The sequence below is a fragment of the Rhinolophus ferrumequinum genome, chromosome 3 (assembly GCF_004115265.2).
Source record: "Rhinolophus ferrumequinum isolate MPI-CBG mRhiFer1 chromosome 3, mRhiFer1_v1.p, whole genome shotgun sequence".
Classification (NCBI taxonomy): Eukaryota; Metazoa; Chordata; class Mammalia; order Chiroptera; family Rhinolophidae; genus Rhinolophus; species Rhinolophus ferrumequinum.
In genome coordinates, this window is record NC_046286.1 from 97,026,335 (window position 1) to 97,032,465 (window position 6,131).

A 6,131-nucleotide genomic window follows, 5' to 3' on the forward strand; every position below is an offset into this window, starting at 1 on the left:
CCAATTTGTCTCCCTGGTAGAGGACTCTCTTCTTGACTTGCAGATGGCTACCTTCTCAATGTGCTTGCACATAATGGCAGGTGGAAACAAACTCTGGTATCTCTTCTTACAAGGACACTAATCCCATCGTGAGAGTCCACCCACATGACCTCACTTAACCCTAATCACCTCCCAAAACCTTATCTCTAAATACCATCTCTAAACCCCACATTGGGGGGCTAGGTCTTCAACATGTGATTGGGGGTGGGGGGCACAATTCAGTCCGTAGTACCAAGTTTAGTGGTCTATAGAAGTCAATGCAACCCAAGTTAAGTGAGGACTTGGCTGGGTCAGCGGAATCCAGAACACAGGCTCATGACCTTTTGAACCATGTTAGGTCTTGGAGGCCATGTCAGCCCCCCAAGGATCCACCCTATTACCTTATAAGGAATTTGTTGCTGCACCAATGGCTTACTTCAGAGTTCTAGTTCCTATGCATCAGCATGCCTTCAAAAGCCCTACCCTTACTTTCCCCCTGAGACTTGGCTATATTTATCTGGAAAGCTATCTCAATTTATCACTTCACGTGCAGATGCAACTTATATAAGACATTCATGAAAGGCTCGTGTCCACAACCCTCCCAGCCTGCAGTGGATCATGCTGATTTACTCACTGCTCATTTCATAAACACAAAATTCCGAGAACAAAAAATAAAAGGCTACCGGGTAAGGATGAGTACAGGGATAACCTTAACATCTTTTTTATTATTATGACTAAGCTGAAATCATTTAAAACTCATAGTTCCAGTTATGAAGGCTCTATTTTACCTCAGATAAAACCTACCCCCATTTTATCAACACTGGAGAGAGTGTGAGAAGTGGCACCTGCTTAAAGAACCAAATGCTGAGAATATCAGTCACGTGTTTGAAGGACACGACCAAAGCAATCAACCAGTACTTCTACTTGTACTTTGACTTGTATTAGCTTAAAATGTTTAAAAACATATCTTCATATCTTGAAGTATAAAATGAAAGAGGTGAAAGTACCGAAGAACAGTTAGTTTTTAGGCAAGTTGGGATCCTGAGAACAGATTTTTCATAGGTAAAGGGTATAAGGGGATCAGAGAACTCAGCCCAATTGACAGAATGCATTTCTGGAATATTCTGTGCACATCTTTTGAGTGTCTCTGCAGAGGACATCTGTTTGAACTGTCCTCCCTGCCTATAAATGTTATTCATCATTTAAGGTTAAGTTCAAATAGTTCCTCCACTGTAAAATCTTCTCCAACCTCCTCAACCATGGTCAGAATCAATAGCGCCGACACTTATTCCCTCAGTACGTTTTACAAAATGGCCATCATTAAAGAGCTTATCAAATTAAATTATTGCCAGACAGGTAAGGACGGGAAGGATTACCAGAGCACATCAAGGACAGGCGGGGAGTAAAGGGGAGATGGAAGAACACCGGTCAACTGCAAAATTTTCCATGGAGACCCAGAATTCATACTGATAGAATGTCAATGATTGTAAAACTAAGTTAAACCCTTATTTGGAGGAATTGAGAAAATATCTCCAACATGTTGAAAATATTGTCCAGTCCCAAAAACTGTTTATTAGTCATTTCCTGATTCTTGCAACAGGATTGGCAGTGCTCTGAAGAAGCAGAATGTACTACACCAAGACACACCGTGGCAATAAAACCTAGCTAGCTTGACAGGAAAATGCTGAACCTCCAAAGACTGCGGAAGAAAAGACATGGATTTTAGGAGCTGAAAACAAAGAAACCAAGAGTTTCCCCCAAGGAGTTTGGAGGCAGTTAGAACTATGGGAGATCATAAGGGAATTCTTACATTACTTTAGAAAGGCTGGATGCTGGGAATTGTGCAAACTGAAAAGACAAAGGTTTGGATTGCTGAATTTAGAAGCTATTATTAAGTTCTCTTCTTTTTATGTGTCTCTTGTGCAGTGATTATTATAACCACAAAGGAGACATTTTGAAGCACTTTGTTGTTTCATGTGTGTTCTTTCACCTGACTGTCTCTAATTCAATACAGCTCAGATTTAGTAGATATTACAGAATTTTGCTTAAGATTTTACTTGCAATCAATCAAAATGCATTTATTAAGTACCCTATACTCAGAGCACTGTACTAGATACTTCAGAGATTGGATTGCGTACTTGATACAAGTTCTCAAGTGGTTCATAATCCCAGTAATTCAACTGCAAAATGGTTCAACTATTAATTCAGAGCTTGAGCAGACTGAGATAATATGTTTAGTACTTCGTGCTTACACAGCGATTTCTTTGGCTTAACACCGAGGGTATTTCAGAGTGTCTCAAATCAAATACCATTTATTATGAGTCTGGAAACACATTTTCAGAAGGAACATCAAAGACCATAAAGTTCCCCCCCACCTTAAAGCTCTATTGAGAGTTGGTTATATATATGCCCACCAAGGGATCTTCCTGAGTAGATTAGATGACTCTAAATGAACTGAGTAAAAGGTTGTTCCTAATAAAGTATCACGTGATTATGACTACTGTGGGCAAGGAAATAAAGGCCCAAGCTCTTCTACCCTCAACCCTAAGCCCTGGCCCACCTCCCTGCTCCATTTCTGTGTGTGACTTCCTGTGAACTTCTTCATTCTCTCCACACCATCACCAACTAGAGACAGAAACTGCAACTTCCCTTTTTGAAAGTGAAAAGTATCAAGTGAAACTCTGATACTCTTACTATACAATGTCTTCCTGCTTTCCTCCCCGGTGTAAGATACGAGAATCTGTAAATCAAGCATGATTTCTCTTTAGTTATTATGGGGACAAATTTCAGAGTTAAAAAGTAGAGAGTACAAAGTATCATTACTCAGCAATGAATCATTTTATTCTTCACTGGACGTTGTTGTCCTCACTTCCTTTAGCAACTTACAACTTGGGGAACTCCCATCCAGCCTCTTCTAGCAACCAATGGGTTCTTTGCTCAGTCTCAGCTTTAAATAGTACTGAAACTACTGTCAACACACCTCGCCAATCTTAAGATCTAGGTGCATTCAAACTTGGTAAATCCTTCCTGTGGCCATGACCTGAGCTTTCATGGAGACTATATATTCTCCTTTCTAATTTGCTGAGAACAAATCCCTGGGGGCTCTGATTCCCCTCCTTATTGTTAGATTCCCTTATATAGGTGCCTCTGCCTTCTCCTCCCATTTCTAATTTCCTTAACCCTATCTGCCTCTCCTTTTTTCTCAGCTGTTCTTGAGATATATGACTCAGTTGTGATTTACAAATAAAACTTTAAATGTATTTGCCTCCACTTGTGACCACGTATAATAATCAAGTCACAGAGCATCTCATGAGAAAATGTTTCCACTTACAAGGAGTCTTTAAATATATATACACACACACAGAGGCAGCAGTGGGGAAAGCTGTCTTTTCAATGAATAGTGCTAGGTGAGTTAAGGTAGTGATACAGAAAAAGATAAAAATAACTTTTCCATACTTCACACTATTCACAAAAATTAATTCCAGGTGGATTATAGATCTAACTATGAAAAAAGCAATAAAGCTCTAAAAGATAACATAGGAAAAGAGTCATGACCTTGGGATAAGGAGATCTTTCTTAAGTAGGATACAGAAAGCACTCTCAATAAAGAAAGTGGTAGAAAAAAATTAAACTTCATTAACTTTCTGCTTTGCAACAAAACACTGTTAAAGCTGTGAAAAGGCAAACCAAAGAATAGGAGAGGATATTTGCAACTGCTGTTATTGACTAAAGACTTGTATCCAAAATATATAAACTCCAACAAATTAGTGAAACCAAAAAGCCTAATAGAAAAGTAGACAATACACTTGAACAGACACTTTATAAGAGAATAATTTAATGGCCAATAAACATTTGAAAATGGTCCCAAATTCATTAGTCACCAGGGCAATGCAAATTATAATGGCAATAAGAAAACACAATATGCCCAAGAGTTAAAAATAAAAAGACAGATTTCTGGTAAGGCTGAGAACAAGTGAGAATACTCCTACTCTGTAAGTGAGTATAAATTAGTATACTATGTTAGGAAACATCTTCTACTGAAGTTGAGTATGTGTGTGTGTGTGTGTGTGTGTGTGTGTGTGTGTGTGTACATTTTTTATGACCCCACAGTTTGACTCCTACATACACATATACCCAACAGAAATGCATGCTCATACACCCTAAAAGACATGTACACGTCCTCCTATGTTCAGAGCAGCATTACTCACAAGATCCAAAATCTGAGGGGAAATGTACCTGATTAGGAGGTTAGGTAAATAAATTACAGTTTACTGGTACAATGGAATTCTATACAACAACAAAAAAGAATGAACTGCTCCTACGTGTAACAACTTAGTTGGATCTTACAAACACAATGTGGAGAGTAGGAAGACAGGCATGAGAAAACATACCACATAAGACTTTCTTTACATGAAGTTCAAAAATGATCATTAGAGGACAGACTACGATAAACTTTGGGCAGACGGGACAGATAGTGATTGGTAGGAAACGTAGATAGGGCTTTTGGGTTGCTGTTAATGTTCTAATTCTTAACCAGGTGGTAGTAATCGAATGTGCTCATTTTGAGGTAATTGAGTACTTACACGGTGTGACAATTAAGTTTGCGAACTTGTTGCATTGATGTTGCTAACCATTTTTGATATCAGAGGGATTATTCATTATGAATTTGTACCAACTGGACAGTTAACCAAGTTTACTATTTGGAAGTGCTGAAAAGGCTGCGTAAAAAAGTTAGACAACCTGAACTTTTTACCCACAATTCATGGCTCTTGCATCACAACAATGCACCAGCTCACAGGGCACTGTGTGTGAAGGAGCTTTTAGCCAGTAAACAAATAACTATTCGAACACCCTGCCTACTCACCTGATCTGGCCCCCAGTGACTTCTTTCTTTACCGGAAGATAAAGGAAATATTGAAAGGAAGACATTTTGATGACATTCAGGACATCAAGGGTAATATGACGACAGCTCTGATGGCCATTCCAGACAAAGAGTTCCAAAATTGCTTTGAAGGGTGCACTAGGTGCTGGCATCAGTGCATAGCTTCCCAAGGGGAGTACTTGGAAGGTGACCGCAGTGATATTCAGCAGTGAGGCATGTGGCACTTTTTCTAGGATGAGTTCACAAACTTAATTGTCTGACTATGTATGATTTGTATGCTTTTTTTCTATGCATGTCATACTATGTACGTGATAAGAAAAAATATGCGTCAGATAAAAGATAAACGTCTAAATATTAGGACTGGAGAGAAGGTCAAAGCTGGATCATTAGCATTATTAGTAAGGAAGTTTCCACTCAGTTCTAGACAGGTAGACTCTCTAACATGCTTTACTATGTCCTAAGGACAGCCGTGGTCCTAACCACGTAGTGATATGAGCTTGTAGATAAGGTTCACATAGTCATGGCTGTGTCAAAATGAGGACTATCGAGGCGAAGGAACATGGGGTACATGCATGGGGTGACTTAACTTGCTCTAGAACCTCCAGCCAGAGCAGTAGCTGATACAGTAGATACAGACTTAAGAGCAACCTTCCGAAAAAAAAGTTGACCAGACATTCACGAGGCATGGACTTACTGAAAATAATTTGAATTGCTGTAATTTAACGTTTTGCATTAAAATTAGGCAGACTTCTAGTTTTACCTAGCCTCTTCACAGAAGAATAATAAATTATAAATAACTAATTTGTATACTATGGAGCACAAGTTACACTAAATAAATTCAAGATGTAGATTTACAACAATCTCTAAATTTCTAGGTGTCGTCTAAAATAGCTTTGTTTCCTCTCACAGCAGGAGCTAAGTTTTTACTTAAACAAAATGGTTTATGTTTCCAAAGGAACTCTAACTTGTTTATGTGACTTTATTTTTCTTAACTAGATTTCAATCAAGAAATTCTCTTTTTAAACAATCGCATTTTAGGAGACTAATAATACAATAACATTTTGAACGACCAATTCATAAGCAATCATTATATTTTTCCCACAGGTTATCAACAAAAGTAATGTTGTTGAAGAGGCCAAAAGTTTCCTGAAATCTCTGTGATTTACCAAGTTGAAAATCAAGGCTACCCAATGAACTGACTATACACAGACTCAAAAACACCTAAACTCAT